This window comes from Onychomys torridus, chromosome 5 (assembly GCF_903995425.1).
Source record: "Onychomys torridus chromosome 5, mOncTor1.1, whole genome shotgun sequence".
NCBI lineage: Eukaryota > Metazoa > Chordata > Mammalia > Rodentia > Cricetidae > Onychomys > Onychomys torridus.
The window spans coordinates 33,969,429-33,995,800 of NC_050447.1; the positions used below are offsets into that span (position 1 = coordinate 33,969,429).

Below are 26,372 nucleotides of genomic sequence, written 5' to 3' on the forward strand. Positions count from 1 at the left end.
AGGGGATGCCCCGGCCATATCCCTTGGGCCACTTGAATGTCAACCGTGAGTCTTCAGCAGACCCACTTCCAGGCCTCCCTTCTCATCACTGTCGCCTAAGGTCACTAGTGCCCTCTCACATCTGTGCAGTATCCCAAGGATCCACTTAACATCTCTCTCTTCTTTATTCCTTCTCTCCCTTCCTCCCTCCCTCTACTGACCCCACTGTTTTAGGAGACAAAGTCCAGGCTCATAATCTCTGTCTGGGCCCTCTGTGCTCTTGTCTCTGTGCTCCCTTCCCCTCTCACCCTGGCTCCACCCACAGCCTCCTTTCCAGTGGCGGCTTCTGCCAGAGCCCTCTGCACCTGCTTGTGGCAACTCTTCCTTTCTTTACTCCGCCCACCCCTCTCCCTTCTGTACCTTTCAGGGCTCACTTGAGACTTCTCTCCTTCAGGGGAATCTTCCTTAACCCTGTCAAGGCAATTTGTGACCACAGTCCCTCCCTACACCAGGCTATCACTAGGCCTGGAGCTTTCTCTCCATGAAGAGTTTGTCTAAGGCCAAGCCCTGGCTCTCCGCCACCCTGCTTGGGGAGGGAAGTAACAAATGTAAGAATAAACAGACAGCTGGGTTGAGTGCCCACTCAGGTGGGGAAGCTCTTATGAAGCCAGTCTTTCTGTAGTAAGGGTCAGGTTTGATCTGTGGGCAGTAATGTGGGCTACATAGATGACATTGGAGAAAGTATCAGGGAGGAGGTATGTTTGTACTTCAAAAAGCCACTTCGGTGTCTACAGCACCCCTGTGAGTCAGGTTTTCCTTCATCAAAGGCTTCCTGAGAAAAATGACCCATTCTGTCATCCCATGTGGCTCAACCCCAACATTGGCTAATCAGATTGGAATCAGCTATTGGCTGGGATGGGGCTTTAGGGGACGAGGAGAGAGAATCCATCTTCAGATGCCCGCACTTTTGTGGCAAACCCTTCTGGCAAAGTCTCTAGTTTGCAGTGATCTTTTTTTCTGCCCGCCCTGGGCAGGCATGGGCATGTTTTGGTCTCCACTGTAGGGCTGGTGGAGGGGGGGATCTGGGAAGGCAGCTCCAGGGGCTAGCGGGAGCTGTGCTTCCACAATGGCCCTCTAAGATAAGGCAGCTATGAGTCCCTTGCCTCCATGGTGCCTCTCCAACTCCTTCACAGCTACCCCAGGCCTCCTCTCCGCAGTGCCATGCACAGGAGGGCCCTCCTGGGTGCAGCCACCTGCTCTGCCCTGCACTGGCTCCCTTGTCTACATGTGGAAGCTGCTGCTGCAGAAGACAGGCGGGACTGCCATGGACGAGGCTGTTCCGAAAGCTCTGGATAATTATTTGTCTCAGGGAAATGAAAGCAGGGCAAACCAACAGCACACATTAATTAGTCTGACCTCCACTTTCCTCATGGAAGAGGAGCGCTGCCGTTAAACATGAGAGGCTGGTAACTTCCCAGGGTTTGAAATGCTCCAAGGAGAGGCCATGGAAGGGTATGGCTGCCCCCGGTTGCTCAGCACAGGCAGGTGCTCAGCTGCACCCTGCGCATCTCCCGTTCTCTGTCTGCACTGTTAAATGGGGTCAGGCATGTGTCTGGCTTCAGACATGGGACCCCATTCTCTCCATCATTCCTCCTCTTGTGCATGCCCTTGATCTGGTAGTTTTGCAAGCCTGACACGGACACTCTTAAAGGGTTGGTAGGTCCCTCTAAGGCCACGCATGCCGAGCTTCTGTACCTCACCTCCTAGAGTAAGTGGATCATTCAAGGTTTCTTATGTGAAGACCAACAGTCGCCCTTGGGTTGGTCCTCTCTGCAAATCCTGCATAGAAACCACTAGAAGCCACATCATGCCACAGCCGTACCATGGTCTATATAGCTGAGCTGGAGTCCTGGATACTCTCAGGTCCTCAGCCCTCAGGGATTCCAGCATTGTGAGCTGTGGAGTTGTGGCTGGGAGCTATAAGGTGCCCCAAGGCAGGACTCCTGGGAGCCAACCTCTCAGTCCTAGATACTGAGACCAGGCTCTCTCTTCTCACCTGAGCTTTGTGGTCTTGTACTCAGCCCGGGAGGCAGGCTAGCCCGAGGGATATCCTGGCACTGATCATGGCATGGGGCAGCAGTGCCTACCTCTAGTGTTTCTATGAGGACTAGAGGGAGCCAGGCTGGTGGCCTGGTCACCTTTGCTTCCTTCTCTCCATTTCCAGAAGCCATTCCATGTATCATCTTCTTTCCCCAGCTTGTACTTTCGGTATTGTTAAGGGGCAGACCTGAGCTCACCCACAGGACTTCCAGGATCCTGGCTGAACCAGAGGGCCTTCTGGATCCTCACAGATGCCACTCACACTGTTTGGGCCAAAGCCAAAGCCTTCACTATCTTGCCCCTCTCTGCATTGAGGACTGGGCTGGGCTATGCATGAACAGAGGGGAAGAGAGCACCGTGGGTCACAGACTGATGCAGGTGGAGGAGGAACTTGCCCTAGGGATGTTTGGGAGCCAGAAAACCCTTAGTCCATGTGGGAGAGGAAAAGGTGGACACCTCCTCTGCAGGACCTGAAGAATATAGTCCTAGGCATTTGTGGGCAGCCCAAGGCATCCATAGCAAGCAGCTTCCGTGTGGCCATTCATACAGGTTAACCTGGAGGCACCTAATCAGTACCCTGTGTGACTGCAGCATGGGAAGGGGGCTATGGCTGCTCAGAAGTCTGAGTTAAACCAAGATCTCACCCTTAGATATGTGCCTGTGGGCCCGGGGTGGCTGATCTTCCCTCACCAGTGAGGGACTCCTTAGGAATGGTCCTGTCAGAGTAGGACTGTTCCCATTGATCATCCAATGACTAGGACTTCCAAATCTGAGAGATGACCTGGTTGGCATGCTGATTCAGAGAACACACCATCACAGTAGCCCCAAGGGACCTGTGTGGATGTTGACTTGGAATCTGGATTTCTCCTGGGTGGGAAGGTAAGAAAGCCATCAGTTCTGCTGAGCAAAGCAAGTCCTGACCCCGTGTGGAAGCCCATGGGTCTCTGACAGCTCTCTGAACTCAGAGGGCTGGTAATTGCTCTATTTGGCAGTGTCTGAGCTCATCCTCCTTTACTGCCCTGTCTTCTGATCATCAGGCCTGCTGAGCTCTCTCTCCCTCTGTAAGCTTGGAGTTATGGAGCAAAATGTCCTCCAAGTCTTTGAGTCTAAACAGGCGTTGGACCAAGCTCCAGGTGTCCACAGGAAAGGCCTGTGGACTGCTCCAATCCAATTACCTGAATGTGTCTGCATTCACCAGCGGCTGTGAGATCAGGCCAGCCCATTCTGCCTAGATGCTGCTGCAGAGGAGTTGGCATGGCAACGTGTGCTCTGAGCTGCTGAAACTTGGAGTCAGCTCATCGCTAGGAAGACAGAAAGACTGACGAGAGACAGATGCTTTTCTGAGTTGGGGGAGGGGTTGAAAGAGCCATATCCCAGACAGAATTGGGGTTTAGGGTCTACCATAGATACATAGTCTGTAGCAGTGACGTGCCCCCCCCCCAGACACAGGCAAATGTCTATTCATATTTCTCAATCCAAAGCACCCCAGCTCCTCCTGCTTGGCTTCAGTTCTCTGGCAGTGGCACACACTGCCCTGCTCCACTCCAAGGTGATAGAACAGCCAGCCACAGTGAGCAGCACCCTAGTCCCCTGACACCACTGGGACCATTCTAAGTGTTCCCTGTAACCCTATTAGACACTCAGGAAAGACGTCTACATTTTCTCGGAGATAGAATACCACAATAAGAGCCTGCAGCTTCCAGAGCCTTCCTTGAGAATGAATCCAGCTCAGGGAGAAAGACCTTAGAGCTAGAATGGAGAAGAGGCCAAGTCTTCATAATATATTTGAGCTCTGATCTGTCTGTCTGAAGCCACACAGCCTGTAGACTTTCTAGTTTGTGAGCCAGAAAATCTCGTTTCTTGGCTCCAGTCGCCTTTGTTTCTGTCACTTAGCACTAAAGAGGCTTTGTTTTATCTGTGTCCACCAGGTATAGGACGTTTCTAAAGCTATGTTTTTCTCAGATGTGCATTAACTCCTGTGCTGCCCCCAGCTGTGCCCTGGCAGAGAGTAGAGCCATCCTCCTGAGTCAAGGCCCTACAGGTCTGTGTGCCTCAAGGCATCCCTTGGAGACAGCAATCTGAGCAGACAGAAGCTGCAATCAGGCTCTGAGTGCAGGTATGTGAATGAGGATCCTGATGAATACTAGATAAGTTGACTGAGGGATGCTCTAAGCCTTAGTTTCCTTTTGTATTAGATGTGGATGAAAATCCCTTGGGCTGGTTCAGTGGTTCTCAACCTTCCTAATGCTGTGACCCTTTAATACAGTTCCTTATGCTGTGCTGACCCCCAACCATAAAATTATTTAGTTGCTACTTCATAACCGCAATTTTGCTACTGTTATGAATTGTAATGTAAATGTCTGTTTTCTGATGGTCTAGGCGGCTACTGTGGAAGGGTCATTCGACCCCCAAAGGGGTCGCTCCCATAGGTTGAGAACTTCTGGGCTAGTTGGAGATGGCAAGCATTTCAGCACTTAGTACAGAGCCTGCCTTGTTTCTATGTTATCACGATCACTACCACTGCTGTGATCCCCCTGCCTCAGAGGCCCTGAAAGAGCTGGGCTGCAGTGCCTCCTTAGCATCTTTGAGGCCCTGAGTTTAGTTCTAAGAACCAAAAAGAAATGAAAGGGAAGGAAGGGGAGGGGAGGGGAGGGAGGAAGGAGGGGCAGGGGAGAGGAGGGGAGGGGAAGGGGAGGGGAAGGAATGGGGAGGGGAATGGAGAGGGGAGGGGATAGGGGAAGGGGAGGGGAGGGGAAGGAATGGGGAGGGGAGGGGAGGGAGGAAGGAGGGGCAGGGGAGGAGGAGGGGAGGGGAGAGGGGAGGGGAAGGAATGGGGAGGGGAGGGGAGAGGGGAAGGAAGGGGGGTGGGAGGGGAAGGGGAAGGAACAGGAGGGGAAGGGGAAGGAAGGGGGGGAGGGGAGGTTCAAAAGCCTTCGAAGTTTTCTCCTGAGGCTGGTTGGCCCTACAAAAAGGCACCTGCTGTCCTAGATGATGGGGCAAGCACACTGGGGGATGTGCAGGCTCCCCTCCCTGCGGGCTGCACCGGAGCTGTGTGTCATGGGCTGCTCATATAAGCTAGAGTCATAGGCTTCTGTAGAAGCCAAGTGCAGGCCAAGGGTCCATAAAATTTTCAAAAAGAAACTTTCTGTGGGAGCTATTAATTCATCCTGTGGTTTCTGAGAATAGGAATGGGCTGAGAGCAGCCCTGAGGTGTTCTTTCCACCAGCCAGCCAGGCATTTCCATGGCAGAATTCAGAAAGCCCAAATGAAGCCAACTGGTGTGTGCTTGGAAAGCACATCTCAAGCTAAGTCAGAGGAGGGGTGCAAGGGTGCTCAGCCAGTCTGGCCACTCCAATCTCTGCTGCTCACTCTCCCAGATTTTGCATTTAATGACAAAGAACATTGCTAGGGATGCTGAGATGTAGCCGGGTCCTAAAGCTTTGCCTGAACTGCCTCTTTCCTACGGTTCCTAAAATGTTCAAGAACAGAACCTATCTGATACCTGGGCGGCGGTGGCACACACCTTTAATCCCAGCACTCGGGAGGCAGAGCCAGACAGATCTCTGTGAGTTCCAGGCCAGCCTGGTCTACAGAGCAAGATCCAGGACAGGCACCAAAACTACACGGAGAAACCCTGTCTCAACACACCCCCACTCCCCCCAAAAACGAACCTGTCTCTACCAGATCCATCTGATAAAGTTGGCCAAAGCAGAAGCCACAGGGCTTCTTCTACCAGTCCTATGACCTTGTGGAGGCTGAGACCAGTACAGCAGAGGAGACTTAGGGTGAAGGCTTTCTCTGTGATGAAGATGGGCTCTGAGACCACCTCATCACAGGCCTTTTACCACATGGGCATCAGCGGGCAGAACTGGAGCGGGCATGGTTCAGGGGTAAACAGCTGAGCACAGAGCCAAGCCTGAGCCTGTGCCTTCTAGAGTTCTGAGCCTGCTGGACACTGGAGTCTGGGTCTGAGTCCAAGCCTAAGAACAGTCATAGCAGGTGCTCTTGGAATTCCCCAGGGGATCGTGTGATGGCCTCCGGTGAGTTCTGGGATCCAGTGTGTGAGAGGGCTGCCTAGCTAGCCAAAGAGCAGCACTGCCCAGGACGCCCCTCCACTACTACGAGTCTCTTCTTGGGGACAAGAGGAGCCTGAGTCTCTCAGACCCTGGGGTTCAGACCCTGGGGTTGAGGCCTCTCTCTCAGCAAAGCTGCTGATCCCCGACACAGAGGCTGATGTCAGTGATGTAAGAGCCAAAGAACATGCTTTGCTTAAGAAAAGACAGTAGCATGCTTTCTGGAGGAGGAAAGTTTTAAAAACAAGTCCACACAAATGCTAGAATTATGCAGACCCTGTGTTCAGCTCAAGTTCAAGTACAGAATTTATTCCTGGAATGGTTAGCTGACTGAGGCATGTCAGGCACTATAGAGCACAGATGAAGACCGTAACCCTTCCTGAAGCAGAACAGACTTGCTGATAGTCTTCTGAAGGATCACTACCTATCCAGCCTGAAATTTTCTATGCAAAGAACATTTAACAAACTGTGTCCCAGAGTATGTATGCAGAGATTAGCCAGTGAGTGAATTAAATCAATTATACAGCATACTACCTGGGTATTCTGGATTGAGGTCAGGTGTCACTCCCTGCTAGGGGTCAAGGCTCTTTATCTTGAGCTCTTTCAAAGACTTCTGACCCCTGGCCACTGCTATACTCAGGTACTCCTGCATACACCACGATGGAAGCCCTACCTCCAAGAGAATCAGTCATCATTACCTCACCTTAAGAGAGGGATGCACAGAACAGGCAAGGGCCTCTGCATAGGAAGTCCTCCGACCCATGTGTGAGCCTGCCCAGGCACTAGTCTAACCACTTGTGAGGGAGTTGAGGGCTGCTGGAGTCTGTTGTCTTAAGACTGCAAACCAATCTTTTGTCTACATCAAAATGGAGAGGAGCTTTTGGGGTTTGGGGTTCTTCCTGTTATGTATTGTCTCAACACTAAGGTCTTTAGGGGCTCTGGTTTTCAACTATGTCAACTGGTCAACTGCTGGCAGGGACCCTACCTATACCTGCTTCTGGCTGTTGAATTCTGTACTTCATCTTTTGGTTGTTACTTTATGTATACATGTTTGTATGTATGCTTGTATGTGTGTACTGTGGTGTATATGGGGCAGAGGGCTTGCACATGAGGATAGGTAGCTATGGAGGCCAGAGGTTGATATCAAGATTTCTTCCTCTATTTTTACTTTTTGAGGTAAAGTCTCTTACTGAACCTAGAGTTCACAGTTTTGGCCATGATTGCTGGCCAGTGACCCCCTAGGATCCACCTGTTGCTATCTCCCAGCACTGGAGTTACAGATGTGTGTGGCCACACCTGGCTTTTACAGGGTGTACTGGCTAGTTTGATGTTGATTTGACACAAGCTAGAGTCATCTGAGAGAAGGAACCTGAATGAGAAAATGCCTCCCTAAGATCCAGCCACTGGGCAGGCCTGTAGGGCATTTTCTTAATTAGTAGTTGATTGTGGAGAGCCCAGACCGTCATGGGTGCTGACACCTCTGGACTGCTGGTCCCAGAGTCTAGAAGAAGCAGGCTGAACAAGCCATAAGGAGCAAGCCAGTGAACAACACTCCTCCATTGCTTGTGCATTAGCTCATGCCTCCCGGTGTCCAATGTCACACTCTACCCCCATCCCTGGCTTGAGCTCCTGCCTTGGCCTCCCACAATGGACTGTGTGACTCAGGATATTTAAACCAATTAAACTCTTTTCTCCCCAACTTGTTTTTGGTCATGTGTTTCACCACAGCAACAGTATAACCCTAAGGCACATGGATTCTGGAGTTCCAAATTCAGGTCCTCATGCTAGCACGCCAATTACTTTACACACTGAGCTACCACCCCAGCCCTGCTTGTTTGTTTTTTGAGACTAGGTTTTGATGTTCTGGAGTTTATTGTGTAGCTTAGGCTGGCCTCCAACTCACAATCCTCTTGCCTCACGACTAAGTACTGGGCTTCAAATCTTGTACTCCTGGAAGGATGCAGGGACTCTTGGCTCTGGTTGCACCAGTTACACATGTACCCAGATTTCTAGTGTGGACAGAGATACATTTCTACACAGCAGTGACTTCTTAAAGGGATGAGCAGGCTTTACTTGGGTGAAAGTCTGGGCAGACTCTTCCCTTTTGTCTCCAAAGCTAGGCTAGGACTTTTTATTTCTAGAGCAGCTGGAGGAAGCAGGCAAAGTAAGGTTGCATTTCCTAGTCCCTCTGGGAGACAAAGCACTCAACAGCAGGCGGGAGGACGTCCATAGAGTTCTCTCTGCCACAGAACCCACAGTTTGGGATTATAGCTATTCCATCATCCAGGGCCCCAGGTTACTCCCCTGCAATGGGACTGACAAGACATCTTTAATTTTTAGATAGAGTTTCATATATCCCAGTCTGGCTTTGAACTGATTGTGTATGGGAGGGTGACTTTGAACTTCCTGCTCTCACATCTCAGATATGGGATTACAGGCATGAGCCATCACAGTAGGTTTATATAATTGTAGGGATTGAACCCAGGCCTTCATGCCTGTTAACGACTAGCACTCTACCAGCTGATCTACATCCATAACCCCAGACAGCTTCTAGTTATAACCACAGCATTGGCCATCCAGTCTTGGCCAACAGAGGAAGGTAAGGTTTGCTGTGGAATCAGTCTCCTTGCTTGATTGCAGAATGCAGCCTTAATGAGTGACAGCCTTTGGTTTCCAGGACAACAGCCAGACCTACCTCTGGAAGCCACTTTCTTAGTCTCCATTTCAGTACTGATGGTAATGTCGCTCTCCCCAGACTCCGGGCTAGATAGGAGGCTCACTCCTCACCTCTTCACCAAGTCCATGCCTGCTGTGTGTGCCCAGACCTTCTGGGCTCACGAGGCACTTGGACTTGTGAGCCCTAATCTTTTCATTTTTAGTGGAAACGCTCTGCTCAGGAGAAACAGTTTGACCCCAGAAGACAGTGAGTCTATAGACACGGAGAGGAAAACCCATCTGAATGGACAGAAACCTCCAGCCTCTGTGAAGGGTCAGTGTGGGAGGCTGGACTAGGGACCACCAGGGCTGCAGAAGACAGGCAGGAGGCAGGATCAGCTTCTCCCGGGTGGACACATGTGGAGACAGAACCAAGAGCCCATGCTTCAGGCTTGGAATCAAAGTCAAGATGTTGGGTGTGATCGGATACTATGGGGTTGTACTGTTGGACAGCAGCCAGCACTGAGGCAGAGAGCTTACAGGGAACTTGGATGTCAAGAAGTCAGACATGATTTCTTGGGGGGCATTTCTCTGTAAGGGCATGAAAAATAATGGGGACCACGTATGTTCTGAGGGTACCAGTGTCCTCTAGAGAGTGTGGGGACAGGAGGGTGTTGGGTATTGGGTAGGACAGGTAGAGCAGAGAGAGAGTCAGGGAACTGAGAGTAGACACAAGAAGGATGGAGCCACTCAGGAAGTCCTGGCTGCCAGAGCCGTTCTTAGTAACCACAGTGACTGCTTACAGGCAAGAAGGAGCCAGACACAGAGAAACACCCCATACTGTGGGCATGAGAGGGGCTTCTGTACTCAGTTTCCTCTAGATGGTTTGTTTAGCTTAATTTTATTTGCTGTCTGTCTATCTATCTATCTATCTATCTATCTATCTATCTATCTATCTATCTATCTATCTATCAAGACAGGATTTCTCTGTGTATCCCTGGCTGTCCTACAATTCATTTTGTAGACCATGCTTGTTTTGAACTCACAGAGATCCGCCTGTTTCTGCCTCCTGAGTGCTGGTATTAAGGTGTGAATCACCACACCTGGCTTATTTTTTTTTAATTTATTTTATATGTATAGGTGTTTTGCCTACATATATGTCTATGTACAATATACATACCTAATGCCCTTGGAGGCCAGAAGAGGTAATGGATCTCCTAGAACTGAAGTTACAGATGGTTGTGAGCTGCCATGTGGGTGCTGAGAAGTAGACCAAGGTCCTTTGGGAGAGTAACCAATGCTCTTAACTGCTGAGCCATCTCTCCAAGCCTGGTTTATTTAGTTTAAAGACAGTATCTAGATAGTACACTCACCACGCATCTCAGGCCAATGAACATAACAATTCACAGCATGCTGGTGGTGTCTGGAACCTGCCCTCTGGCTGGCTGAGTGACAGCTCAGCTTGAGTGAGGCTCTATTCCTATTCATAGAGAAAAAGTGGGCAATGTATCTTGGTGGCCTTGCTGGTAAGTTTTGAAAAGAAAATCTCCATAAAGACGTCAGCACTAATGAAAACACAGTTCATGCAATTTTGATGAAAATTGCTTTAAGAAATAACCCCAGGAAGCTGGGTGTGGTGATACACACAATCTCAACACTGGGAAGGCTGACCAGGACAGTTTCAGGCTAGCCTCAGCTACATAGTGGTGAGGCTTTGTCTCATACAAACAGCAATAAAAATTAGCTCCGGGAGCTGGGGGATGTGGCCCAGTGGTTGAGTGCTTAGCGTGCTCAAGACCCCGGATTCAGTACCCTGCACAGGAAGGCAGGAAGAGGAAAGAAGGGAGAGAGAAGAAAGGGATAGACTCCAGGACTTTCAGCGCCTTGATTTCTAGTTCCCCGTCCTCTGTCACCGTACTTCTCACCCTCGTCCTGCTCTTACAGCTGTTCCTTCTCAAAGCTCTTCCATGCTGTTCCCCTCCCCCTCCTAATGCCAAACTTTCTTCTGTCCCCCCCCCCCCCCCCCGTGATTCCTCATGGGATATCTGTTCCTAAGTAACAGCCAGCCCAGATACCTCATGACTTTTCACCCCACGCGTTTGACTGACAAGTTCCCTTCAGGTTCGCTATCCCTCTTCTATTTTTTCCAACACCCGTTCTGTCTCACCAGTCTCTGAGCAATGCGTCCCTTCCATACCCACCTGCTCTCAGCAGCCGCAGTTCTGCCTCTGGAGCCCTTGGGCTGGATCCCCACAGCCATGCCCCAGCTCAGGCCGCATCCTCTCCCACCCACCACAAACTACAGCAGCCTCACTCGACTCCCCTGCACCTAGCCCCTTCCTCTGGTTCACCTGGTCTCTGTGGGGTCTCTCTAAACTACACAATAGACTGCGCTGCTGCATCGACTTAGCCGGGGAGGCGGGCTCTGCCCAGCAGCCTGGCTTCTACATTTCTTACTTCTGGAGCCCCAAGAGCTCAGACCTGAGCAGTTTCCTGTGGAACCTCTGCAGGAGCAGTTGCCTTGGCCCTCATCTGTGCTGAAGGATTTAGCTTCAGCAGAAAAGCTCAGCTTCCAGAGCACAGTGATGATCCTTTTGTCAAGTTTCAGCCAATCCCACCCATGGCTCCCGGGATCACTGTGGCCTGCCTAAGACAGACACATATGTCTTGGCAACTTTGCAGTCGGTACACCAGACACCAGAAAGGTGACCAGTTCCTGTCACATAGATTTGCCCAAATGGCTCTGGGAAGGAGCAGACTTGAGGACAAGAGGACAAGAAGGATGGTGACACAGGACCGGGGCAAAGAGCAGGGAAGCAGGAATTAAACTAACAAAAGCTCTTAGTGAGTCTCTCCTTCCCTCCCTCCCCTGACTCCTTTCTTCCTTCCTTTTTTTTTTTTCCTGACTGGACGCTCAACTATGTCGGCACACCCCATACTTTAAGTGGGGCCTGGTGGGATGTCTCTCAGGAGCTTTCTTCCATTTCTCCCAGAGAATGAGGGCACTGTTTCCTAGCTCCGAGGCCTGATGAGGAATGAGGTCGATGTCACCTCACTGCCCATAGGTCGTCACTGTTTAATTCTACCGAATGCCCCTAGCTTGTAGAAAGGTAACAGGAAGCCTGCTGCCTGACTGGCAGGTGGCAGCCTTGTGCACTAAGGACCTTGAACCACAGCCAGAATGGCTTCAGGAAGCCAGCTCCCTGAGTCCACCTGCAGCCACTCAGGGCCTCAGACTTCTTCCGCTTTGCTCTCTTTCTCTCTGTGTGTTGAGATGGGACACAGCCAAGAACCAGGGCAAGGCAAAGACACAGAAGACTGAAGTGAGCATAGAAGAGCCGAGAAATGGACCTGCCCTTGGGGCCATGTGGACAGCTGTCAAGCGCCTTCAGAAAATATGTCCTCATCACTAAGGGTGCATTTAATACTTCACAGCTACCACAGATGGCCGCAGTTGACCCCCCGTACAATGAGGAAACCGTGATTCAGAGAAACCAATGGCAGATCCTGAGAAGTAGCAGTTGGCTCACTGACTCCAGTTTCGCCTTTCTCTCTACTTTTCTTCCAAAGACTAAGTATAAACGATAAGCGAACATACCCAGAACCACCCGCAGCAGGCCCCGTCCGGGGAAGAAGAACACAGTTCCCACCCGTCTGTCTCATCCTCACTGCTTTGTTTTAGTCTCCTGAGGGTTATACCCGTCACCTGCTGCCCTAGTGTAGACTGCAGTGATCTTCCCCAGGGCTGGCTCCACCATCCCACTTTCATTTTCTCACAGTCACCCTGCATCCTAAGTCTCCTTGCTCCTGGCCTGGTGACCTCCCTGGCAGCCCAGCAAACATTCGTCCTGCCAGGATTGGGAAGGGTTCTGACAGTGGCCTTGAGGTTAGTGACCAGAGGGGTCACTTTGTGTTCCTGTGCCTGCTTTTCCCCTGGATTCTGAGTCTCGTAGTTTGAATCCTTCCCCGGTATGATCAAGAGAATGAGTGAACTTTAAAGCTTCTGATAAACATTGCCAAACAGCTTTCTGCCAATGTCATCCGTTCACCAACGACTTGAAAATGATCATTTCACAGTACTCTTACCATTTCTGGGTTCTAGAGTGAAAAACATTGTTTTGTATAGCTTAGTGAGCAGTGTTAATCTGGTTCATTAGTACATTGCTCGGGATACTTGTTACGCTACTCTGAAAAACGTTTCTTCTTCACACTTTCTCCACTCCCGCTTTGTGCTCTCACTTCCTTCCACAGGAGGGCAAGCCCATGTAGACTTCTTACCCCAGAGCCACCAATTTCAAACTTCTTTAGAGAATCTTTCTCAAATGATTTCATTTAGCACCTCTTTATATAAAAATGCTAACACACAACCCATTGCTAAGCATGATGCCTGTAAATTCAAGGTCAGCCTGGGCTACATACTAAGACTGCATCTAAAAACTCAAAACTAAAGAAAGCAAGCAATAATATTATCAAAGCAAAACAAGTAGCCCATGAGGCAAAGCCTAAAGTCCACTTCCTGTAGTCCCAGAAGTCTGGCTTACCTAAGGAGGGGCCTTTTGGGCCTTGTGTTCTTGCCTCTGGAGAAGAGACCGGCAATCAGGATCTGAAAGGAGATGAGCCATTCACAGTAGTGACTGGAACAAGACAGCCACACAGGTGAGCTGGGTACAAAGACCTCAGTGCGCCGCCTTACTTGGAGGCGCTGCCACACCCTCCCTATCTCCAGGACCAGAGTTTGAGGTCTGGCTATCCTAGTAGAAGTGAAGCCAGAGGGGATGAGGGCGGGGTTTATGCAACAGAAAGTGAAGATTGACAGGTGGGAAGGGCTCCGCGGGAGATGGATGACCCTTTCATGTGGACTGCTGCACCCAGGCAGGCCCTCCGTGTGCAGGTTGAAAGGGGCGCAGCAAACAGGCAAATTCCAAGCCCTGTTGTGGACCCGGATTTGATCTTGCAGGCGAAGCCAGAACAATCAGAGTGCTCTCTGGTAGCTTTGTGTAATTTCTGCCTCTTACAGATTGGGGTGGGGGGAAGGTCCGCTGAGGCCGAATCTGATCAGGAAAGACAGTTGGTAGCCACCTTGGCTGGAGTTCAGGAAGGAAGCAGTTGTGAGGAAGAACCAGAGGGATATTTGTAGCAGTTAAGAAGGAAAGATGGGCAGAACATCGGAAGGAAGGCTGAGCGGGGACATTTCATGAATCCCACGGTCTCATCGGAGGGGAGAGTTGGGAGGGTATTCGTATGAGTGGAGGCTTTTCGACATGATGCGACAGACTCCCTATATCCCTCCAGCTTCCACAGCCCAGGGATCCTGGCCTCATGCCCTAAAGAAGTTGTCCTCTCCTGTAGGTCCGGCCAGTGCCCTCTAGCTCCGCCTCTGGCCTCCTGTGAGAGCCACGCCCCCTAATCACCAGCCAATCCTTGGCTGGTCGCCACTTGCCTCTTGACACTGGTCTGTCAAGCTCAGCCCCAACCCAATACAGCCAGAGAGACTCTCCTCTTGCCCTCCACCTTCTCCAACCCCACTGTTCTGCACTGTCTTAAGCCCTTGTATCATCCTGAGTAAAGTTACCTACCACACTCCTTAGAAACACCCCCTGCCCCCAAGACCATACTGTTATTGAATGAATCTGAAATCTGAGACTGAATTCATCTTTATCCTATGACTAAGTACATCACTTGGAAGCACTGGTGTGAGTGTCTTTTCTCATAGTTTGGCTCCCTCAGGTTGAAAGCCTGGTTCTAGTCTAGTGGTCCTCCAACATCCCTCCCCTGGAATAATAAACACTGGTGGATAATGCAGGATCTTGGCTCACCACAGCTAGCATTAAAGGAGCATCAGAACTTGGTGCTCTCAGAGCAGGGTGGGTAGAAGGAGGCCCATAGGTCTAGGTTCTATTCAAAGTGACTCTGAATTACCCAGAGGCCCTAGTTCCATGTGGTACCTTGGCCTTTTCTCTCAGAGAGAAGATCCTGCTCCACCCCCAATCCTTGGGACTCCAGGATTCCCTCCTTGAGAAGTTATCTTGCTGACCTGGCCTCTTGGAGATGGGGGGGGGGGGGACGGCTAATTCCTATCCTTGGAATCCTGCCTCCTTCCTCTTGATAGGTGGGTGATTCAAGAATACAGACTAGCCGCTGGAAGTAAACTTTAAGGAGGCAGGCCCCACCCCACCCTCCTGAGCCTGTGAGACTCTCAGTCTCCACTACCCTTTGTGGAGTCCTTCCTGCTGGAGAGGGGACATCAAGGCAGTCAGGACCTGAAAGGAGATGGCAAATCACAGTGGTGACCAGAACAATGCTCTCTGGAACTCAAGACAGCCACTGTGGGAGGAGCTCACTCTAGTCCCTCAGTGAGATGTTGGCCAAGCAGTCTCTGACCTCCTACAGTTCTACAGTTTACCAAACTGTCCCCACCAACTGCATAGCTCCCTAACTCCCAAAATTCCCAGGATGTATTTTCCAAGTAGAACTAAATGACAGGAACTGGCTCTAGGGAGGAGTTCCTGAAAGGAAATGGAATCTTGGTAACCTTGACATTCTAGGCCCCCTTTTCAAAGAAAAAAAATATGGTAATTAATATTCTGAGCCAGACCTTGTTTTGAAATACGTTCTCTTTTATCCCTTCACAAACTACAGTCATTCTTCCCCTTTGAAAATAGAGCCCTATCCAGTCAGGTAAAGAAATGGGAAAAGTCCAATCAGAGCCTCCCTCTGCCAACTACACATCTCAGTATACCCCCAGGTACAGAATCAGTTCTTACCACAACCCCCTCATTGACATCATTCAGTACACACCGGTTGGAACTGGCATCAGTTAGAAATGGTGAGACAGAAGGACCTTTCATCCCTGGGTGAACGGAGCAGCTGCATTACTCTCCTGGTTCTGGAAACTGGTTGTGTCTGGCTGGAGTCAGGGCCTCTAGCTTAAATAGGCAGTGGGAGTGGGGCAGGGCAGGCCTGTGGGGCGGGCATGGAAAGTGGGCCATTTACCCAGCACAGCAAAGCAGTGTCTGAGTAGCCAGCAGTGGTCTAGACACACGCCTGTCTGCCTGTCCACCAGGTGGCCAGGAGCCCACAAGCCCTTAGACCACAGACCAGCACCTGGGGTGACCCTTGATGGATGTGTAGCTCCAAGTGACAGTCCCTGGATGCTCCAAGTGTAGTCTGGTTCCTGGATGCCTCTGCCTCTCCTGGATAACAGAATGGACTATTCCAACTGGAATAGAATGGACTGTTCCCCTAAACCACCAGCAGCTCAGGCTGAGTACCTCTCCAAACCCATCTGTACTTTTTTGAAACCAAGATAACTCTGATTTCATGTCTGCAGAAATAATGCCTTCAACACCCAGGCAAGGGGAGAGGCGAGCACACTCAGGCTGCCTGTGTGTGTATTTGGTTGAGACTGTGAGTGCTGAATGTGCAGAAGTGCCCAGAGTAACTGCCAGCACGATGCTGGAGGAATACCCCTTCAGATCTCAGCAGCGTCTAAAGGACTCTGTGGGGAACTGAGTGGTTCTCCTGGTTGGTTCAGTTTGACCGTCTGGTGAATTGAGACAGTACCACTGCTTTGGCGAATGGAAGCTAGACCATCAGCTAGCAGGAAATTAGGATGAAGCAGTAGTTCATTTGCCATTTCATGCTGGCAAAATTTCTACCCTTAAAAGTACAAGTAAATTTGTTAATGCATAATTGAAGTCACATATAAGAACTCTTCCTTAACAGGAAAATACAGATTTTCAGTTTGAATTAAAAAAATATTTACTTATCATTTGCAAAGAGGTAGCAACTCAGAGGTCCTGGGCTTCTTGATGGAATCAGAAAACAAATCAGCTTTACCATAAATACTGATGAAGGAGAAGCTGAGGTTACATTCTACACAAATTCATCTGCCCATCATTAATTGTCCTGAGTATTTGGGTCTTGAACCCTTTCAGGTGCTTGGACTGTACCCATGGAAAGAACATGCACTTCAGAGCTCAATCTGGGTTCAGATCTGACCATGAGTAACCTTAGCCTCTCTGAGCCATCCTTGGCTTACTGTCACTTTGCCCGGTGGTTGGGGGGGAATGTAGAGATGATATGATATTAGGAGAAATGCTTAATAGATATCCAGTGAGCTGTTGTTTACTTTGGAAAGATAATTCTACAGGGGAGGGGCAGGAAGGGCAATGAGCAAGAAGGCCAATGCAGGAGCTGAAGTAGGGAGACAAGAGGACAAAGAGTGGTCTGTTATATGTTTTATATATATTATGTGGGACCTCTAAGAGAGTAGAATGACATCATAGACTGAATGGGTCCCTCTCCCCTAGTTCATTGGTTGTAGCCCTAGGCCTCCAGTGTGACTGTGATTGAAGACAGGGCTTGTAAGGAAGTAATTACAGTTAAATGAGATCATAAGGGTAGGGCCCAGATCAGATAAGATTAGTGTTTCTTTAAGAGAGATACTGCAGAATATTCACACCCAGTGAAGGCTTGTGGAGACACAGAGAAAGTCCTGTCTATAAGCCATGAAGAGAGTCCTCACTGGAATCAGGCAGACCTTGATCTCAGGACTATGAGAAAACAAATGCCATTTGTTTAAGCCACCTAATCTGTGGCACTTTCATGTCAGGAGAAGCAGACCGATACCAGTGGGTGGGATTAAGTGGTAGCTAGCTGGGTAGTTAGGAGAACATTCTGAGGTAGTTCAGACAACTACTGATGGAGCAGTCACTCCCCACCCAGGGAGTGGTTGAACACTGTGTAGCATTCGTGTATATGCCAGGTGGCAGTAAGACTCAGAGCTGAAGCCCAGTGGTGGCACACGCCTTTAATCCCGGCACTCAGGAGGCAGAGGCAGGCCGATCTCTGTGAGTTCGAGATCAGCCTGGTCTACAAAGTGAGTTCCAGGACAGCTAGGACTACACAGAAAAATCCTATCTTGAAAAAACAAAAGAAAACAAACAAACAAACAAAAAGAACAACAACAACAAAAAAGACTCAGAGCTGAGGTCTGGGCTGGAGAAGAAATTGGGGATTCTTGGAGTGTAGATGGAGTCTTTGGAGTGACAACATTCTGTCAGATCATTTATTCTTTCTTCTTCAGCTGTTTTATTCTAATTCTTGTTACATAAGATAGCTTTTGTCTTTTACACCTTTATAAAAAAAAAAAAGCAGACATCCACCTTGGCTTTTAAAAAGCTTAACTGTGTACTAATTCATCTGGTCCCTCTACATGACTATTTTCTTCCTACTTTACAGCTCTGATCTTGTTTAGGATGTAACTGAGTTAAAGCCCACGTTTGGTTAGGATCACCCTTTCCTCTGAGCTCACTGTTTATTCAGTATCTGTGATGTCAACTCTTTTGTCATTGTTATCCAGTTTCAGAAAAGCGTACCTTTTTTTCATTTCAACTTAGTGGATAATTTACAATTCAAGATTTTAGCTAGCAAATGATCACTTCTTCTCCGAGTTAAACTTGAAAGGCACATGTACGTTCTTTAGCTGGGGTGGAGGTGTGCTGGTTGCTTCCCTCTGCCCCTCTCCCCCTTGGTGAAGGCTGATCCCTTCACCTCCCTCCATGTTCATTTTAGTCTTGTGGTGCCACTTACCCTTCCCAAGTCAGTTGTTTGCTCCTGTTTTCTTCCTGCATTTCTGGTGTGATGTCTGATTTCACTCCCAGCACCACAGGCTGCTTTGTTCTATTGTTTAATTTTCTGTCAATTACCCCTCCAGGTGTTTCTGGTTCTTTTGTGTTTCAAGTTGGAATTACAGCCATGATCTGTTCTGATCTATTCCTCTTCGGACTTTTTGAGGAGGGGTTCATTTGAGACTTTTAAAGTTATTACCAAGTTTTTCTACTTGTTCCTTAGACCTTTAAGAACCATCTTTTTAGTTATTTGGGGGTTTGTTTTTTGAGACAATCTCACTCTTTGGCTCAGGTTAGCCTTGAATTCAAGGCAATCTTCCGGCCTCAGCCTCCCAAGTGCTGGGATTACAGCTGTAAACCGCCACACCTCCCTCAGATTCCATCACTCAAAACTAAATTAATGGACATTTAGTGAGGGCCTACTATATATAGATGCTGCTGCTCACTAGTTAGCATTTGTAGTCATCTGTTTCTCTTCCAAGTTTAGGACAGTAACATCAGAGTCTTCAGTTAGGGCTGCTTTGGGGGCCATTTCTGACTAAATCATTCATTTGTTCTGTCTTGTTCCCAAAAAGAATGGAAAGGATTTCAGCTATGCTGTGTGTGCAAAAGTCACGTTTTCTGTTTCCTTCCTTGCCTTCCCCCCTTTCATTTCCTCTGCTTTCTCTTTCCCCTCCCCTCAATAAAGACAGAACCCCCTAGAGTCATCCTGGCAGAGTAGAAACAGAGAATGAGGGAGTTAGGTGGCCTCAGGTGGACACAGAGGTGATCTGTCTTATGACTGAGGCCTGTCCTATTGATCTTTTGCTGGTGGTTTTGAAATGACCCTTTGTTTTAAGTTCCAGCTTGAATGGCTGTAACACCGAAGAGGCCACTGGGGTGTGACTCACTCCATCAGCCAGGAGAGGGAAAGCTTTGTTGTTGTTGCTCAGTAGGGGTGGAATTGAAAAGGCTGAGAGACACAGGTGATGGTATCAGGGGCTACATTCAGGCACTGATAGGACTGCTTCCCCGGCCTCCTCACACACTCCTCATCCTCCTAAAGTCGGGACTGAGTGAGCAATCCTTACAAGTGTCTCCTGGTTTCTGAATCTGAGATCTCCCTGTTTGGAGGGCAAATGGAGTCTGGTAGAGAGGAAGGTTTCTCTGGCCCTCTGTTCCCAAAGAACTCCAGAGTGGCCTCATTTCACACTTCTTCAGAGCCAGGTTTTGGAGTGACAGATTGATTGCTGTATGGGTGGTTACCAAAAAAGAATCTATTTTATTAGCTGTTTGTCTTGCAAAGTGAAATCGTTTTTTAAAACCTTATCAAAATGTCATCATCCCAGAGATTAGAACATTGTCCTCCAGCTCTGAGAGAAGAGTTCAGTCCTGTAGGTAAGGAGCTGTCATGTCATGTCATGGTCTAGCTCAAGCCCCTGAGTGACAATCTAGTTAGTACAGGTGAGCTTAGGCCTGGCTTCCCAAACCAATGGCTGTCATGCTGATGCCTTTTAATTGTTGTCTTTTTTTTTTTTCAACATAAGGGAAACAAAATCTAGAGACCTATATACAGGAGAGACCATGTATAGGTAACTTTGTCTTTTCTGTTTAAGGAAGAAAAATAAAATATCTCACGTACTGATTTTTTTTCAGATTGAAAATTAGAAACTATATTAAAAAATTTAAAAAGTATTTTGTGCTAGGTGGTGGATGACACACACCTTTAATCCCAGCACTCAACACAGGAGGCAGAGGCAGGTGGATCTCTGAGTTCAAGGCCAGCCTGGTCTACAAAGTGAGTTCTATGACAGCCAGGGTTACACAGAGAATCCCCACATGACTGGGAAGAGGGTTGGGGGTTGTCCTCTGTCCTTAATCAGCCTCTTCAGATCTCCCACCACCTACAGGATAACTTCTCTACCAGGCCTCCTGGTGATCAGGCCATGTCCTCTCCAGCATCATTTCTACCCCTTTTTCCCTCCCACTGACTCATTGTGTGAACCCCACCTCTAGCCCTCCTCTTTCCTAGAAACATCACATTCTTCATGATCATGTTCTTCTGAGTCTGTGCTGTCCCTTGTGTCTAGAACACCCTTCTTGGGTGGTCCGCTTAGCACCTGCTAGGAAAATAAGTGAAACCATTTTGTGTGACATGGAATAGCTTATTTATTTTTTATTTTTTGGTTTTTTTGAGATAGGGTTTCTCTGTGTAGCTTTGCGCCTTTCCTAGATCTCACTCTGTAGACCAGGCTGGCCTCGAACTCACAGAGATTCGCCTGCCTCTGCCTCAGGAGTGCTGGGATTAAAGGCGTGTGCCACCACCGTCCAGCAACATGGAATAATTTAATGACTGCAAGATAGGAGCCAGACACAAGGTAACCACAAGATATGAGCCAAAACTAAGGCAGGCTTTGATATGGTAATGAACCAACCTGGAAGTGGCATTGCTCTGTTAGTGAACTAGCCCTAAGCCATGAACCCCAATAGTGCAAAACTAACACACATTGGAATAATACAAAACCGAAACTTTGGAGACGGCCCCTAGGATTGTACCACTGTGCTCCCAGACACATCTCAAGACTCTGTGCCAATACACCTTGCTGTGGAGATTGCTCTGTACAAATAAAATGCTGTTTGGCCAGTGGCTAGGCAGGAAGTATAGGCGGGACAAGAGAGAAGAGAATTCTGGGAAGTAGAAGGCTGGGGGGACACCACCAGCCGCTGCCGCCATGAGAAGCAACATGTAAAGACACCGGTAAGCCACAAGCCATGTGGCAAAGTATAAACTAATAGAAATGGGTTAATTTAAGACAGAAAAAGTAGATAACAAGAAGCCTGCCACAGCCATACAGTTTGTAAACAATGTAAGTTTCTGTGTGCTTTCTTGGTTGGGTCTGAGCGACTGTGGGACTGGCGGGTAAGAGAGATTTGTCCTGACTGGGCCAGGCAGGAAAACTCTAACTACAAATGGCGTCCAACGTGTTGGCAGAGTTTCCACCTAAAATCCGAGAAAAAAAGATTCTAAGACGGAGGTAAAAACAGTTTCCTAATTGTCTCTCTCAAGTTAGCGGCAGCCTGCCGGTTTGAGCTACTATGGCGGGTTCCTGGCGTGTGCGTCTGACCTGCAGTGTGGCGGGAATGAGGAGTCTACAAGCGGCACCTTACTCTGCTGTGTGGTAGATTTAGCCTTTGCTAGTTAAAAACAACAACAACAAAAGTTTCTGGGCTATGAACTGCTTTGATAGAACTGCTTCTGATAGTTGATGGTACACATGGCTCCAGACCCAGAGCTGGCGGTAAACTGTACCACCACCATGTTGGGAAGCTGAGGTGGGCGGAGCCAGCAGCCACAGCGGCATTTCAGTCTTACAAAGATGGATATTACACAGAGAATCTGGTTTATGTTGTCTTTGGGATTTTTAACTGAAGAAAAAGATTTGATCGTAAAAGCTGTTGAGTTAAATAAATATGTAAATTTTAAAGGTAACTTGACTTCAAAATTTGGATATAAGGATATGTTGCTTTGGAAAAGAGTCTCTGCTTTTGTTTCCACAGAAAGCCAGAGGCTGTGGATTTGTTCCAGATTAAGATATATCAGGTTTGATCAGCCAAGACCACCTGAAAGGTCTCTGATGACACCATGGCCCAGATGATCCAACATCCAGAATGGTTTCAAGGCAACTGGCTCAGAGGTTCACCCTAATGGACTACTCCATAATCCTAAAATTTTCTTTTTGTCCCCATAAGATACAGCGCCCCCCTCCAGCAGGAAGTAGTAAGAGAAACTACGCCCACATTCCCCAAATTATCAAGCTGGCTCATTCCTTCTCTAAACCCAGACATATTGTTAAAAAAAAAAGGTTAAGTGTTTCTTGTGTCCCAAATCAGAAGAGCCCTCTGATGTGGGACAGAAAAAAACCACTATTTTATTTAAAACAGGTTGATTATAAATGCAATCTCTTTCTAAAGATAAAAAGGGGATATGATATAGATAGGATAGGATAAAAGGGTAGATTAATGAACTTACATCTAAAGAACAACTCATTTAAAATGTTTTACATTGGTATAGATTTTAGTCTATTGATACAAACTTAGAGTTAATTTTGTTATACTCTGTATATATTTCTACTCATGTTTAAGGTATTATGTTTGTATAGCTCATTTAAAATTGTAATGGATAATTAAAAATAGATTAATAAGTAATCATCTGTGATAATCATACTCGTAGCCATGTTAGTTAAGTCTTCTAGGTATACATAGAGATATTTCAGACAGATAGGTAATCTTCAAATACTTCAAAGACCTACAGAATATGGCATTTAAAGTACTTGTAAAATTTAGACTTTCTGGACAGTGAGACATGTCTGCTCCTGGCAGCACCGATTTACTTCAGAGAGGAGGATGGGCATTAAAGACACTTCATATGGAGTTTATCTTCACCTTGGCAAAAAATAGCCATTTGGGCAAGAAACTGTTCTTGCCTGGACTGCTTGATCAACTGAACATTCAGGACCCATAGAAAGGTGACCACTAAACTTTGCTTGACAAAATGGTCCTTCAGGTTCCTGCTTTGCAGAGGAAACTGCCAGACATTCTACAGGACATTGAGAGAAGTGACCGAGAGACTCTAACCCTATGAGCTGAAGACAAATGCCCCAGCTTTACAAAGGAACATTAGGTGACTGTCCAGGCTGCCGGCTGTCTCTGTCTACTCTTGCAAGACTCCTGAAAAATGCTTGCATCCTTCTCCCGGTTCTCAGGTAATATTATATCCTTCTGAGGTCTTTGATGTGGTTGAAGACTAGATAGTTGTAATTTTGCTTAGTTATGATAAATGATAAGTTAGATATAAAACCTTAGACTCACCAATATAAGATAGGATATCTTCTTTAATAATGTAACTATAATTCTTGCTTGATAATTGTTTTGTTATATGTAATTTTACATATAACAATTTTATATGTAAAAGTTAAAACCTTCCTTAAAAAAAAAAAGAAAAGGGGAAGTGCTGTGGAGATTGCTCTGTACAAATAAAATGCTGTTTGGCCAGTGGCTAGGCAGGAAGTATAGGCGGGACAAGAGAGAAGAGAATTCTGGGAAGTAGAAGGCTGGGGGGACACCACCAGCCGCTGCCGCCATGAGAAGCAACATGTAAAGACACCGGTAAGCCACAAGCCATGTGGCAAAGTATAAACTAATAGAAATGGGTTAATTTAAGACAGAAAAAGTAGATAACAAGAAGCCTGCCACAGCCATACAGTTTGTAAACAATGTAAGTTTCTGTGTGCTTTCTTGGTTGGGTCTGAGCGACTGTGGGACTGGCGGGTAAGAGAGATTTGTCCTGACTGGGCCAGGCAGGAAAACTCTAACTACAACACCTCAGCAAGGGGACATTGAGACCGGCCTCTTTGTGGCTCTGGTTTCCAGCACTGATGCTGAGTTCACACATGCTTGCCTGTGAGCACTAGCTGTGGGCTGACATTCTCCACAACAACAGTGCCATCCTCCCAGCCTGCCATAGCTGAAGGAGTTCATGGCAGATGCAGGTAGAGCTTGCAAGCTTCTGAAGGATTCTCACTGCAGAGGATTCCTCCAGCAGTTTCTGTTCCACCAACAGTCCCCAATCAGTGAAATGCCTGTATACATGAGATTACCATAACCTTTATAATACCATGGTCTTGTAAGGAATGTTTGTGTGACTAAACCAAGCATGTTGGAAAGACAAGCATCATGCAGACATCCTAATTACTGATGCTTCACAATCCTTCAGCAGTGCCCTCTACAGCACCCGTCCTCCAAAGCTTAAATCGGAGGCTGTCAATCCCTCCTTAGACTAGCACCTCTAAGCTTTGGGTTTTTTGTTGTTTTTTTTTTAAAGCTTTATTTTTATTTTGTGAGTATGGATGTTGGCCTGAAGTGTGTCTATGCACCTTGTGTGTGCCTGCTGCTGCTCACAGAGAATCCCCTGGAGCTGGACCTCTGGGTCCTCTGCAAGAGCAGCAAGCTTTCTTAATCACTGAGCCATCTCTCTAGCTCTATGCTTAAGCTTTTTATGAGAGCCAAGAGTGTGAGGTGAGTACCAAACTCAGCAGGGCTCAGTCCATGAGAAACACTTGGGGAACCTTAATGGAAAAAATAAAATGATTTCTAGCCAGGCTAGCATGTCAGTCATCAAAATGTTAAATTCTCTCCGTACACACCAGGAGCACAATAGGAACCAGGAGTGACTGCTCCTGACTGCTTGAACTAATGCATCAATTAGGCTGCTTGTCATCAACAAAGACTTGCCAAAGTGGTGCCTTGAAGACTAGAGGTCTTGTGTGAACTCATGTAGGTAGTATTGGCACTGGCAGCCCGCTGGGATCACTGCCATCATCATCATCATCATCATCATCATCATCATCATCATCATCAAGAACATTTTGGGAGTACTCACTATGTGCCAGGCATTGTGCTAAGAACATTGCATGTGTATTTTCTTGCTTTCAAACCTGAAATGGTTTGGGAGTTTTGTTCCTATACTCAGAAGAGAAAATTGATAGAGTGGTATAGAAACTTAAGTGGCTTGTCCAAAGTCATATGGCTGAGTGGCACAGTCTAGATTCTATGGGTAAACCTTCTCTGAGGCCCTATTTGGATGAGTCTGAATGGTTAACAAATATACAATGGTCACAGGAAAGGGAGAAATATCCCAGAGCAGTGGGTAAGCTTGGTGGCAACTACCTTCCCTTCCTTCTTGCCACTCTGGTCTGTCTAAGAGAGATATGAGGTAGATGCTGCTATGCTTTGTTGTTAGTACTTGAATGTGAACAGGTCTATCATCTGCTGTCCCAGGTGTCTAACCAAAGAGCTGGAGGGGATACCTCAGAATGAGTAAATCAGGTAGAGCTATTGCTGTAGGCTGTGGGATAGGAAGGGATACCTGGCCAAGCCCCACATCATTTACCAAGTCTGTCAACCTTGCCTCCTGAGCCCCACCTCTGTATGCACAAGCCAGTGTGACCTTTCCATACACTGCTGAGCACACTTCCAATTGAACCACTCTCATGGCTTCAAGCAAGATCCATGCCCTGTGTCCATTCCTGGCTTGTTCCTTGACAATCTTATTATCATCTGCTTGTTCTCAGAGTCATCTGCGTCTTCCTAAGGTCCCTTCTTCAGCTTGAAATTGACACCTTGTCTAGCTAGTGTATACTAGCTAGCTAGTATACTCATATACTAGTATATGTTAGTCCCAGATTCCGAGGTCAAATAACCCCGCCGACCTGCAGACAGGTAAGGCTGTAGGGATAGTGACTGCAGAAGGCATGCTTGAGACACAAGCATGCCTCTCCATAGGGAGGTGGACCATCTGGGTCTGGGGTGTGAGGGCCTTGTCGGGGAAAGAGATCATACAAGGGTGCTGTGCTGGACAATGTCAGGCTTGTGATCACTTAGATGTCTGCTAAAGCTGTTGATGTGGATACTTATTTTCAAATCCAGTGGGTAGAAAAAAATGGGGGTGGTGGTCAAGGACAGAACATTAGGGCTCATCCATTTTTGGTTTAGTGTGGAAAGAAAAGCCAAAAAGAGCACTGAGGAAGGGGGAAGATCTCAGGGAAGGTGGCTAAAAGGTAGCACTGTCCTTGTTTAGTTCTCAATTTTTTTCTTTCTCCTTAGAATAGCTGAAAAGGAGGGCCCTGTGTGGCAATCCTTGGGATGAGAGAACCATGTGTCAAAGCTGTAGCTGAATCCCTTACTCTATTTTTGCCTCCCCACACTACCTCTTTGAGCCTGGAGGAGGGAGGGAGCCTGACCTGACCTGGGTGGCTTGCGCTGGCATCTCCAAGGCAGTTGTGGCTAGCCCTTGTCTCCTTCTCCAGAAACCACCCAAACACTGGCTCTTTACTTCTCTTGACCAGAAATAAATGCACCAGACCTATGTTCTCAGGCCATTCTGAGGGAAGTGAAC

At 47.9% G+C, this 26,372-nt stretch overlaps 1 protein-coding gene across 3 annotated transcripts in view; it reads right to left on the reverse strand.

Annotated features, from left to right (window-relative positions):
• Smpd3 (sphingomyelin phosphodiesterase 3) overlaps positions 1-26,372 on the reverse strand; it is an 87,430-nt gene that overhangs the window by 16,504 nt on the left and 44,554 nt on the right. The window contains exons 1-2 of one of the 3 annotated variants that reach the window (XM_036188761.1): positions 15,606-15,671; positions 13,349-13,410 (exon numbers count right to left, since the gene is read on the reverse strand). The exons of the other annotated variants lie outside the window; for them this stretch is intronic. The gene's annotated coding sequence lies outside the window, so the exon portion shown is untranslated. Of the gene's footprint in view, positions 1-13,348; positions 13,411-15,605; positions 15,672-26,372 lie in introns of those variants that run through there. 3 annotated transcript variants of the gene reach the window in all.